The 14,256-nt window shown below is 41.3% G+C and overlaps 1 non-coding gene across 1 annotated transcript; it reads left to right on the top strand.

Annotated features, from left to right (window-relative positions):
• The first annotated feature begins 12,961 nt into the window (after window positions 1-12,961).
• LOC112503568 lies at window positions 12,962-13,068 on the top strand. The gene has a single exon (XR_003068022.1). It is a non-coding gene; the product is annotated as a small nucleolar RNA R71 (small nucleolar RNA).
• Window positions 13,069-14,256: the final 1,188 nt, after the last annotated feature.

The following is a 14,256-nucleotide window of genomic DNA, read 5'->3' as shown; positions in this document are numbered from 1 at the left end:
AGATCGACTTCTTCAAACACTTATCTATTTGGCCTGTTGGGCCTTAAACTGGTTGGGCCTTCTTTGATAAAATGGACGGATTAACAAAAATTAAACCAAACAAAAAAAAATAAAACAGATCAAAACAAACAAAAACACAAAAAAATGAAATTTTTTTAAAAAAATGGATAAAAAACACTGACATTTTTAAAAAAATCAAGAACACGAAAAAAAAATTAAAACCCTAAAAACTGATTTAATCTTGATTTAAGTTGATCAAATCACAAAAATTTGTGAATAACAAAGATTCACAACACGATTCGAGCATTTTGATCATATTTTTAACACAAAAACACAAGATTTTTATGAAAAATCGGATCACAAACTAAAAAAAATCAAGAACACGAAGAACACAAAAAAAATTAACAAAAAAAATTCACTTATCTTCAAAATCTTCCTCTGATTTCTTGTAATCCTGCTCTGATACCAATTGTGAGTCCTATTTCACTGATCAATCTTCATTTACTTCACAACAATGGCAGAATCTTGATATTGCATTCAAGAACATGATATGAACTTTGAGAGAAAAAGTCAAAGCGTTCAAAGTATGGTCAACTCTCTTAATACGTATGGTTTTTTTACAAATGAGTTCCTCTCACACTAATTACAAACACTAACCACTATTTATATGGTCAACCTAACAAAGACAAGTCAAAGTCAAACCTCTAAAGAAAAGTCAAACACACTGACTTTTACAATTATAGACGATTTATAAACTTTCAAGACGAATACAATTAATACAGATTTCTCAGTCCTAACAGAGACTGATCCTCTAACCGAAGAAAAAGCCGATCTCATGAAAGAAAAGACTTGCATCACCACTCTAAAAAATCAGAGGAAGAAAAACTTCTGAAAATAAAGCGAGTAACCAAAGACTTAGAAAAGAAAACTAAGGCCTTAACTCAGTAGCTCTCAAAGATTTATTTCAAAAAGAAAGGGAGATTCTTCACCAGAAGCTTCAAACCAATGAACTTCTGATGAAGAAATATAAGGATGCCCAAGATGTGTACGAAAAGTTAAACGGTCAAACGAACACTATTGGATTCAATGAATTGGACTGCTTCATCGAATCAAAGAAATCCACCCTTGAATCTACTTTCAAACTTGGATGCATTCAGAAACCCGACTTTATCCCGAAACCAAAAGCAAATTTTAAAAGAGTTAAAGTCGATGGAAAAACTGTCGTCTTAAGACAGGATTTTGAAAACGTGGTGTACGAGAGCAGTACAAGTAAGAATTCTGATGAAGTGAACGACGCCTCCAAATCAGAGACCGATGGAAACCCTATGGTTAAATCAGAGTCTCTGATTGTCAATCCCACTTCATTAGCAAGTACTGTTGATGAAAAGGAGAATCCTAATGAGGAACCGTTAGTTGATGAAACGATGAACCATCCAAGTAACATTGGAACTTCATCTAAGTCAAAAATGATGGAAGCTCCAGCAGATCACCCTAAAGCATCAACCTCTGAACCCACACCTCCCACGAACATCCATGCTAATTTTGATTTCGAGAAATCTGTGAGAGACTTTCTCGATTCCGAATCTGAAGAAGAGATAATCTGTGAGTCACCAAAGATCATTGAGAACAAGAAGCCTCAAAACTTCAAACCCTCAATGAAATATGGTATTCCACCATCGATGAAATCTTCAGACAAAGGAAAGGGAAAACTGAGAAATATGAAATCTGCCAACGATAACTCAAAAGGCCCTAGTATATCTTCTAAGTCCATTAAGTTTACTCGTGAGAAAAAACATAAGTGGCCTGCCTCTGTGAAATCTAACCACCACTTTTCCTCTCATTCAGCTGAAGAAAAGCAGTCATTCCTCAAGAGAAAAGAAGTAAAAACAAAGACCCCTTCAAATAAAAAATCTGAACTAGATAGGAAGTTTGTAAAAACAACCGATGCTAGGACAAGATTTACATCCCCTGAATTTACTTCTTCATTTTCAGCGAATAAAAAGAACGTTAAACATTCATGTCCAAAGAATAATAATTGTCAATGTTTAGCTCTTTTACAAAACCTGAGGAATCACATGTTGACACTTCGCTGCATATTCTCCCAACACGTTTATCGCAATAAAGATAAATCCACTGTAAACGTGAAAAAGCCCAAGTCAAAGGGCAAGGGAAATGCTATCAAACCCAAGTCTGCAAAGGCTAAGGGTGATGAAAAGAGAGAGGTATCTCCTACTAACAAACGTGGACCCATTAAGAAATGGGTACCAAAAACGCCTTAAGTTGTCTTGCAGGACCAACATGTGCAACCATGGTACATGGATTCAAGTTGTTCCAGGGACATGACTGGTGACAAAAGTCAGCTGTCCTCCTTCATCGAGAAATCTGGAGGCTTTGTAACTTCTGGAGACAACAGCAAGGGAACCATCAAGGGATACAAAACTCTCATCAAAGGCAACATCTCCATCAGCAAAGTGACTTATGTTAAAGGTTTGAAGCACAACTTACTAAGCATAAGCCAGTTTTGTGACAAGGCTCTTGAAGTTAGATTCCGCAAGGGTTTCTGTATCATAGAAACAAAGCCCGACCAAATCATCATCAAGGCCAAGAGAAAAGGGAATCTCTATCTTCTGGATTTTCAATCCTTTCAGAGACAAGACACTTTTGTCTTGTATCCCATAAGAGCAATGAAAATTGGCTATGGCACTAGAAGTTCTCACATCTGAATTTTGATGTCTTAAGAAAGCTAGCCAAACAGAAGCTGGTCAAAGGGATTCCTGATCTCAACTTTGAAAAAGATCATCTATGCTCAGCCAGCGAGACGGGAAAGCTAAAACGGGCCTCTCACCAAATAAAGTCAGAAACCACCTGCACCAAGCCCTTGGACATGATCCATAATGATCTCTGTGGGTCCATATCTACACAAAGCCTCTTAGGAAAGAAGTACATATTGGTACTAGTTGATGAATACTCTAGATACACCTGGGTTGAGTTTGTGAAGAAGAAATCAGATGTTCCTGACCTACTCATTGGGGTGATGGAAAGATTCCAAGTCATTCTATAACGAAAACACTTTAAAGTTAGAAGCGACAATTGAACTAAATTAAAAAATGCCAGAATCGATGAATACCTCATCAGTGAAGGCATCACACAAAACTTTTCAGCAGCCAGAACCCCACAACAGAATGGAGTGGTAGAACGAAGGAACAGAACCCTCGTGAAAGCAGCGAGGACCATGCTTGCTTTATCGGAGTTACCCATCACCTTCTAGGCTGAAGCAATTTCTACTGCATGCTTCACCCAGAATCGGTCCATCATCAACAAGAGGCACCAGAAGACATCCTATGAGCTCATCAATCAGAGAAGACCAAATGTCAAGTGTTTCCATGTCTTTGGGTGCAAATGCTTTGTACTCAATGATTGAGAATATCATGGCAAGTTCGACAAGAAAGATGATGAAGGGATCTTTCTGGGATACCCTCAAACCATAAAAGCCAACAGAGTCTACATCAAAAGGACAAAGATTGTTATAGAAAGCATCAACGTGTCCTTTGATGACTCCACACCTATGACTTCTGGACACAACAGTTCAGGACTCGGACTTCAACAGAGAGCATCTGATTCATCTCTTGGCAAACCCAATGAATCAGAGTTAGCTCAATTATTTGAATACATCTTCGAAGAACAAAGCAACCAGAGAAGATAAAACTACCCTAAAAATCCCATTTTAGATTTGATAGAACTGTCTTGCAACCATGTCTTAGTGAAAACAGACATACTATCTTGAACAAAACTAGCATTAAGAACACCTTTCAAATAAGACCAAACCTGAGAGGCAGTTTCACCTTGACAAAAMAAATGAAGTAAARAATCCTGTTGACTTCTAATGCAGAAATTCAATTTCTAAGGCATTTGAAAGCCCATGTATCTGAGCCTGTCATCCATAGGAAGAGCATTCCTGAGGAATCTCCAGAAGAAGAGAATAAACCCATCTTAGGAGGAAGCCACTGGTTCCATAATAGAGACCACCAAKGACTTTTCTGGCCATGAATTCTGGAAAAATGCCAATAGGAAGCAGAGGAGAAAAGACCTGAAGGGGAATGATGCCAAACTAGTCTATCTGGGATGTCAGAATCTAGAGAAATATCTTACAAAGCTCAATTATTTGAATACATCTTCGAAGAACAAGTAATCTCTGGACATGCACCAACTGCAAAATCCACTTCCAGAACTGATGAATAACATGAAGTCTCCAATGCTAATGGTACAACTCTTACTGAAACTCTTGTTACTTCACCTTCTACTTCTTTTGTGTCTTCAGATCAAGAACAAGAACCAGAGTCTAACTCTAGAGATGATCTCTTCGAGGGGGAGCAAGCAGTTCCATCAGTCGATGAAGAACTATATCCTGTTGCTCCAAAACCCCAGTCAAGCACAAAGAGGATGAAAGACCACCCACATCACCAAATCATTGGTGACCTAACATCTGGTGTCAAGACGAGACCAACAATAGTCAATGAATGCCTCTTTGCCAACTTTCTTAGCATGATAGAACCAAAGAAAATTTCTAAAGCCCTACAAGACCCAAACTAGATAGACACGATGCAAGAAGAACTACTCCAGTTTGAGAGAAACAAGGTGTGGTCCCTTATGCCTCTACCCAAAGGGAAGATTGCCATAGGAACTAAATGGGTCTTCCGAAATAAGAAGGATGAAGATGGCATAGTCATAAGGAACAAGGCCAGGCTTGTTGCCAAGGGCTACTGCCACGAAGAAGGGATTGACTACGAAGAGACATTTACTCCCGTCGCAAGACTTGAAGCCATCAGGATATTCCTAGACTATGCAGCTCAAAAAGGCTTTAAGATCTATCAGATGGATGTCAAGTCTGCTTTCTTCAACAGAAAACTTCAAAAAGAAGTATACGTGCAGCAGCCTCCTGGGTTTGAAGATCCAAAACATCTAGAGTATGTCTACTTTCTGGACAAAGCTCTCTATGGGCTGAAGCAAGCGCCCAGGGCCTGGTATGAAACTCTATCCACCTTTCTCATCAACAATGGATTCGAAAAAGGTACAATCGATACAACCCTCTTTTTCAAGAAGCATAAAGGTGACATAGTACTTGTACAAATATATGAAAAGCAAATTTGAGATGAGTATGATGGGAGAACTTAGTTTCTTCCTTGGTCTTCAAATAAAACAAACTTCAGAAGGGATTTTCATCAATCAGTCCAACTATGTGACTGACCTTCTAAAGAAAAACTCTCTTTCAAATTCATCATCGATGAGAACACCTATGGCTACAAGAGCTAAGTTATTTGCTGATCCATCAGACAAATATGTGGATGTAACAACCTACAGAGGCATGATTGGATCACTCCTGTATCTGACTGCTAGTAGACCAGATATTATATTTGCTACAAGTCTTTGTGCAAGGTATCAATCCAATCCTAAAGAATCTCATCTCTCTGTAGTCAAGAGGATCTTTAGATACCTAAAGGGAACCCGTTCATTGGGTCTCTGGTATCCTAAGAACTCTGGCTTTGATCTAATAGCCTATACAGATACAGATCATACAGGTTGCATGCTTGATAGAAAGAGTACGTCTAGAAGCTGTCAACTCTTGGGGGACAAGCTGGTAAGTTGGACATCCAGAAAATAGAATTGTGTCTCAACCTCTACAGAAGAAGCAGAATATGTTGTTGCTGCTAGTTGTTGTTCACAAGTTCTATGGATGAAGTCTCAACTCTGGTATCCTAAGAACTCTGGCTTTGATCTAATAGCCTATACAGATGCAGATCATGCAGGTTGCAAGCTTGATAGAAAAAGTACGTTTGGAAGCTGTCAACTCTTGGGGGACAAGCTGGTAAGTTGGACATCTAGAAAATAGAATTTTGTCTCAACCTCTACAGCAGAAGCAAAATATGTTGTTGCTGCTAAGTTCTATGGATGAAGACTCAGCTTAAGGACTATGGCTTTCAATATGAAAAAAAAAACCAATCCTTTGTGACTCCAAGAGTGCAATAGCCATCTCTGCAAATCCTGTGCAGCATTCCAAGACCAAGCACATCGATGTAAGGTACCACTTTCTGAAAGACAATGTTGAAAAAGGTAATATAGAGATATACTTTGTTCCCACTGAGATTCAACTTGCAGACATTTTCACAAAAGCTCTTGATGAGAAAAGATTTTTATTTCTAGTCAGCAAGATGGGTATGCTGAATCTCACCACTTAGAGGCAATCATTTGTTTGAAACCAGAGATCCTCAATATCTCATGGCTATGCCTATAAGTGATATATAGTATAATGGCCATAAACTCCAAGTACTCTAAACCAGAGCCTTTGGTTGTAAAGACCAGAGCCTTTGGCCATTTAGAAACACTTAGATTAATTTTTGGCAAAAGTTTTCATCGCCTTTGGAAGCAGAGACCTCTGGTCCAAAGCAAATGCTTGGTATTTTTCACCAAGTATTCCCTTCCAAACCAGAGCCTCTAGATTCCAATTCTTTGAGACCAAAGCCTCTTTGGTCTTAAACTTGGACTTCCTTGGTTACTCATGCATGTAACCACGTCATTTTCCATCACCCTTTGGAACCAGAGACCTCTGGTCCAAAATCAATACTTTGTGAACTTTTTCACTAAGTACTCCTTTCTCAACCAGAACCTCTGGTTCTAAAGACCAGAGCCTCTGGATTCAAAGTCTTTCGAACCAGAGCCCTCTAGTCTCAAAGGCACAACCATTCTACATACACTTAACCAATATTTCATATTTTTTTTGCATCACCTTTGCAACCGAGCCCTCTGGTCTCAAAGCTCCATCTTCTCATACCCTTTTCCATATACTTAACCATAATTTCATATTTCTTTGCATCGCTTTCGCAACCAGAGCCTCTGGTTCTAAAGACCAGAGCCTCTAGATTTGTTGTCTTTGGAACCAGAGCCCTCTGGTCTTAAAGACTCATTCATTTTCATGTCCATTCTCATACTTAACAACATTTCATATCAATCTTCATCATCTTTCACAACCAGAGCCTCTGGTTGTATAGACCAGAGCCTCTGGTCATCAAAATTAACCTCCTTATTGGTTCTAGGGGGAGTTTTAAACCCAATCCATATCCCCATGCATCATTTGAGGGGGAGCTTTTCATTCATCATAAAGAGTTCTCATTGCATACTTATGCATTTTCCTTCCCAGAATCTCTGGTTCTACTATCCAGAGCCTCTGGACACCAAAATGCTAGATAAATGATGAATTACACATATGTATCCAACCATAGCCCCTTTGGTCCTACATAATGGGTTGTCCATGCTTATCCAGAGCCTCTGGTTTGTCTATCCAAGGCTTATTATTCATACAACCCAACATTTTATCGATGAACTTATTCATCATGCTCAACCAGAGACCTCTGGTTCCGGATCCAAAAAGTTCATGTTTAACCAGAGACCTCTGGTTCCTCACCCAATGAGTCATGACCAACCAGAGCTCCTCTAGTTCCATGACAAACTCTTTTTCATTTAAAAACCCATCTTAATTGAAAACCTTTTTAAGATTATACAAAATTGCAGCTTTTGTGACTAAAAACTATACAACATGGGTTTTTAGAAGACCAAAACTTCGTAATTAGTAATTAATCTTATAATTAGATTGAATTTTTAAATACAATTTTTTTTTGGATTGCTATTTCAAGAGTTATTATTTGGAATAATTATTTAATTATTCCAAATAATCCAAACGTCATCTTACACAAAAGCCTGCCACATTCACAGTCGGTTCCCCATAAAACCTCTTCAAATTTCCCATCCACTATCCCCACATTGACACGTGTCCTCCAACATTAATGGCATGACACTGTCAAGACGGCACACGATCCCCACCACATCACCTTTTTGCCAAACGTCTCCCACCATCATGATTATTCTTTTAGTATTATTTATCTCAAACGCCCTTTCCCCTCCTCCACCTATATATACTCATCTTCCCCAACCATTTCTTCTTTACGCTTCCTAAACCTGCAAAAAGCTTAAGACGAACTAAACGCAAAACCTGCAACTACAAACTGCAATGGCCTCTTCCGCCTCCCATGAATCAAATAACAACGACATCCATGTGCAATCAACTGGAGCTGACAGTCGTGCACTGGTRTTCCTCCCGATCAAGCCAAACAACCACGCCATCGACCTTCRAACCAACCTGTTTGAAGACAGGTTTGCAATCATGATCGAGTTTTTCTAAAATTGTATTCTCTAACCAGCCTTGACCTCAACTGACAATGGCGTACCTCTCAAGTACGTCGAACAATATTGGCAAACCTGTGAATTCTACCCTCAAAGTCGTRGAATGATGGGGGACATCGACGCCCCAAATGATATGGTTTGCTCTGTCAAGATCTCACGAGCAAAGGTCTCAAAAGTCCTTTGCATCCCTACTCGCCAAGAACTCGGCATTGACCACTACGCTGAGCCACCCACAAGTTCCGACATCCTCAGCTTCATTAGAATGCTAGGTTACAATCGTGACCTATGCAACACCTCCGACTTCAAGAGGCAGTTCTTGCCCCCAATGTGGAACATGTTCTTTTCCATATTGAACAGAGCCCTCACCTACAAACTTGGGATCGATGGATYARGGAAACATAAACATCATGACGATTATGTACGGCCTCTTCTTYAACCTACCGCTGGACTACGCTTTCCTAATCTACAATGAGATCCATGCAGTGGTAGTTAAGAAGTGTAAGCTCAAGGCTGCAAGAAAGCCATTGACCTCCATCCTCTTCCCCCGCTTCCTCACTCTCTTCATAAGGGACGCAATGAGGATACATGATTTATCGGCCGATGAACCATACACTCTATAGTTTCTGATGAACGGCCATCGACCAACGATCTCCAAGGAAGGCTACACCATGGAGAGGACAGTCTCTCGTGCCATGCTCAGCGTCATACCAGAGACGTCTGAGATAACGCAGAAGTATGAACGCTCTCTATTGTCCCAAGAACCRAAAGCAGCTACCTTAGAGYACTTAGAGCCGTCCCCAGACACCAACGAGGGAGCACATGAGTCGTCTTTATCGGATGATGAAGATGATGATGATGACACTCCTCGTGCATCCCCCGACCCTTCACATACAATTTCCATCCCCACTACCCAAAGGGCAACCACCAACACTACCCCTGGCAATCAAGGCCAAAGTGGTATTCAACATGGACGACCCAGTCCAATCCCTCATCCAGCCAGCCATCCAGAGGCCATTCTTCGGGCCTCTGGAGATGATGAAGTCAAGGAACCTCACCATCAATCGCCCCTCTCCCAACAGAGAGGCGATGAAGAAATAAGAGCCAATTCACCTCATGGCTTGCCACTACCCTTCACATACCCAGAAGCATGTGTTGCTTCTGGCATTGCTGATCCTTAAGATCGTTTAGAGTGATCTCCTATTCGTGCATGACCCACCCCTTTGATACTTGATCTACCGAAGGGGAAACACACTTACTTCTCTTACCCGACCTYTTAAGCCAAGGAAGAAGAAGAAGTTGTCGCAACAGAGATAGTTCCTCACTATAGGGCTATCGAGGACTTGGTGGAAGTCCTTCAATGCCAACTTTCTCACAAGGCATTGAGGGCATCTCTGGAGCTGWRGCTCAACCTGTAGCATCCGTTGCTGCAAGGGTTACCCATGTGGCTGATCTGGTCACAAAGGCTGAGTTCCAAGCCTTTGTAGACTCGATTCAGCGGTCCTTGGAAGACCTAAAACTCATCATACAAGGGATTGTCGACAGCCCCCCATCCATCGATCTTTCCCCCCTTCGACAGTCCCTTGCAACCCTAAAAACCCAAACCCAAGACAACACAACCCGTTTCCAAATGCTGCAACAAACTGTCACCCAACACCATAACACCTCCTCCGCCTTTGCCACCCAAAGAAACCAACTCATGATGAACTCAATCGCCACCCTCACGGCCCAGACAACTGCGACTGATGAGACCCTCGCTTTCATAACTGCCCAAATACACACCATCTCCCAAACCCTTAACACCCTCCTCGCCACCATAATCTCCCAAATCCCTCAACCTATCCCACCCCCAACTTCTTCAATCAATGAAACCTTAGCCTTCCTCTCATCCCAAATGACCACCATCCAAAACACCCTCACCTCCCCCCAGCTACTATAATAGTCCTAATACACTAACCACCCCCACCTCCACCACCCACCAAAGTATCCTCATTCGATGATGCCCTCGATTCCTCCGCTACAGAGTTGAAGGACATCATCGCCAACCTTCCCATCCCACCTCCCGCATTAACATCCACCTCCGTGCCCCCACCTACATCCACATCCACATCCACCATGGAGTTCGCCACTAGGGACGACCTAAGGGCCCTGTCAAAGGCACTTGTCTCATCTTTCAATGAGAAAAGTGCAAAATTCATTCATCGTTCCGCACAAACAACCAAGGCTCTCTATCAGAGCCTTGCTGACCAACAGGCACGCACCAACTCTCTTCTTCACTCGATGGAGGAGAGTCGACATCAGCAAGCCCTGAAGGCGTATCTTGCGACCTTCAAGAAGGAGAAAAAGAAGAAGAGGAGCAAAGCATCATGCTCCAGCAGCCGCCCGCAGAAAAGGCCACGACATGAGGATCCATACCCCGATGATCAAGGTCTTGGACCTCATGAGGGGGAGAACGAGTCTGCGGCTGCTCACCCGATGGAACTTGCTGCACCATCACCACCACCCCAAACACAAGAACAACCTCCATCATCAACCCAAGTGAGGGAACCATAGGCTCAGCCCTCTAAAGATGTACACAATGTACATGTTCCCCTCGCCACCTCCCTACCTATACAACCACAACCCACAATCATTCAACCTTTATTACCACAACAACCTCCAATCCAAACACAACCCGATGAACCAGAAACCACCCAAATTGAAACCCATGAACCAAAAATCACCCCACCTGAGCCCATTGAACAGGAGCCAACCCAAACCTTTCCATCACAAACCCACTCTTAACCCTTAGCCCAAACACAACTCACAGCCCAACAAACTCAGGTGCAAGCGGATGCTCCATCTTCATCGAGGCACACTCCTCAAGGGGTCGTCGATGAAATCATCGCAAACATGGAGTCGCTCAGGAGACATCCAGAGGTGCCACCGAGGGAGCCAATTATGATGGAAAACATACATCAATATCTATATCATGATCGCGATGAAGGTTTGACTCTCAATCCTCCAATTCTTTCACCAGAATCCATGAACCTCCTACAACAAAGGTTTGTTAAACAGACTACCCAACCACCACGGGCTGTCTTTTCAAACGATGGAATAAGGTTGGTCATGGACATCAAGTTGAGGACCTTCACCAACAAAGCCATCAAGTACATCGAGTACACAGTGGAGCGAGCCCATGGTCAGGTCAGCGTCTTTAGTGACAATGACTTGATCAATCTCAATCCCTATGACTTGATCGAGCTTTACGCGTACACGACTCAGCAACAGGATCAGGGTATACAATTTGGGATGGCGAACAGAGCGATCGTGCAGACATTAGAGACCTTGGTGAAGCATCAAGCCAAGAGTGACTTTGAAATTGCTCTTTGGGTTGGCATCGACAGACTTTCCTGCACTTTACCCAATGAAGACTTCCCTACCTGCAGAAGAAGATGTTTCCTTATGTACTTACTCAACCAGAACTGGGTCTAGTATATAAAAATGAGTTTGGCACAAATTTTTTTTAGGTTGACTGAGGCCTTCAAGTACTCAAATGAAACACTTGAATGGTTTTAGAAAGCCATCAGAGATAGGTTGGGCAGACCTCATGTGCCGATAAACGATGGACAGAGAATGATTCATGAGATATCTACAATCGTCCAATACAGAGGACTACTTATGTGCTTTTGGGATATATCACAAGGGAGACCTTGAATTTAGTCTTGCTTATATTTTGTCTTGTAATTTTCCTCATTACTTATCGTTGTAAGAATTCATCATTTTGTTCTAATGAAAATTTGGCAAAAGATGCTTTTCTTTAGAATAACCTTTGTTCTTCACTTATACTTTGAATGTTCTTAGATTAATTATTGTTTGTTCTTTCATTACTTAGGGGGAGATTGTTAGACCCCATAAGTATTATGCATGAAGTAATGAAGAAAAACAAGAGATAAAGAACCAGAAGGCCGATGGAAGACTTCAGGAAAAATGACTAAGTCTGAAGAACAACCAAATGGTCGATGAACTGACCAGAGATGCGACGGAAAGTGCATCTTCATAACCCCTCTGGGTACTAACACTTGGAGTTTCCTTCACCAGTTCAACCAGAGGCAAGCAATAAAGATATGATTCTGTCTATGGAGAAGGTTCGGTCAGAAAAGGTGGTTGTGAATTCTGAAAACTTTGTTGGTGAGTCTGAGAGTTAGAACTATTTCCATGATGTTGAGGTTGGAAATTGGAAGTTCCTTGCTGTTTATGGACTGGTGGATTTAAACTTGGATTGTTCCAAGAAAAGTTCGGGTGTTGTCTCCAACTGGCATTATAATTGTTGGAATAGGGATTAGCTCTGTTATGAACATAATTTACTGATTCAGAATTATGAGTACAATGTTCATATGAATGATCCCCACCACAGCACACACACTACACATATAGGACTGATGGGACTGGTGTATTAGCAGCTTGCTGTCCTCCCTGACCAGAAGTTAAATTTTTCAGCATGTCGGTCATGGAGGTAAGCTGAGATGTTAATGCAGTATATGCATCCACATCATGTATCCCAGCAGTCTTCTTCTGTGATTGAGCACGTGGGTCAGCCTAGTGCCCATTGTTTGCTGATATCTTTTCAAGGATTTCATATCCTTTATTATAGGTCATAGCTGTGAAGGTTCCGCCTGCAGTCGCATCGAGCATTTGTTTTGCCATGGGATTTAACCCATTGTAAAATGTCTCAAGTTGAATACAGTACGGAATGCCATGGTGTGGGCATTTTCTCAACAGCTCTTTGAAGCTTTCCCATGCGTCAGGAACAGCCTCATCGTCCATTTGTTTTAAAAGACAGATTTCTATCCTAGACTTAACGTTCCTTGTTGGTGGAAAATATTTTCGCGAAAAAATTTCCGCCATGTCACTCCAAGAAGGTACAAAACCGGGAGTTAAAGAATTAAACCATGCTTTTGCCAGATCCCTTAATGAAAATGGAAATAAAGTGAGTCTGAGAGCGTCATTTGACACTCTCGGGATCAGAAAAACATCAATGATTTCCATAAAAGATTTTAAGTGCGAATGTGGGTCCTCCGAAGGTAATCCGAAAAATTGGCCATTCGTTTGCAACATGCGAAATATTATCGGTTTTAGTTTGAAATGGAGAGCGGTCATATGTGGTCTAACTATCCCGGAATTCAGTTGCTCAACATTCGGAATAGCATAATCCATGATCCTTCCATTTTTGGAATTTGCCAAATTAATGATGTTCGGAGTTTGTGCTCTTTGTTGTTCATTATGGTCCGATTCTGTGTCCAAATTATTATCATTATCGTGATGTGGATGTCCTTGTTGAACGTTCGGAAATGGTGGAATTGGTTCAAAACCCGACGGTTGGTTTTCCAAATGCGGTGTTTCTGGAATGATTGGGGGAGGTAACGCCATGTTTGGAGGGAGTAGAGCAAAAAAAACTCTTTGAGCCCTCCTCCGATAGTGAAACGTTCTTTCAATATCAGGATCAAATTCAAAAAATTCTCCGTGATGTGACCGTGGCATACACCACTTTTAAAAATGATTCCGATGGTACAAGAAAAATCAAATATTTTACTTTACTCAAAATAAAACTTTAGCGAAACAATCCCCGGCAGCGGCGCCAAAAACTTGGTCGGTTATATCTCACACCTTTAGACTAATAAAATTGGGCCACAAAGCAAGTATACAATACGGTCCAATGTCGTATTTCCAAGTAATAAAGCGGTACAAGTATCAGATTATCATCCATGGAGATTGTAGCCAAAGTTAAATAAGAGTCCAATGAAAGAGATGATTTCAGAAGATGATTTTGAAGACTTTGTTTGTTTGTGAGGTGAATTAAAACAGAATACATAATATATAAAGGTAGCAAGGGTGTAAGACTTAAGGTGAGACCCAAACACAACTTACAACAGCCAATGCTATATGAATGTTATAGCAAGCAGTGTTTCGAAACTAAGTTCCACCATGAACCTCCTACACCATAGGTTTGTTAGACAGACTACCCAACCACCACGGGCTGTCTTTTCA

This window comes from Cynara cardunculus, unplaced genomic scaffold (genome assembly GCF_001531365.2).
Source record: "Cynara cardunculus var. scolymus isolate 2C unplaced genomic scaffold, CcrdV1 Un_Scaffold_3296, whole genome shotgun sequence".
Taxonomy (NCBI): domain Eukaryota; kingdom Viridiplantae; phylum Streptophyta; class Magnoliopsida; order Asterales; family Asteraceae; genus Cynara; species Cynara cardunculus.
Note: the sequence above shows the minus strand (reverse complement) of the source record. Positions and strands in the feature narration are given on the sequence as shown.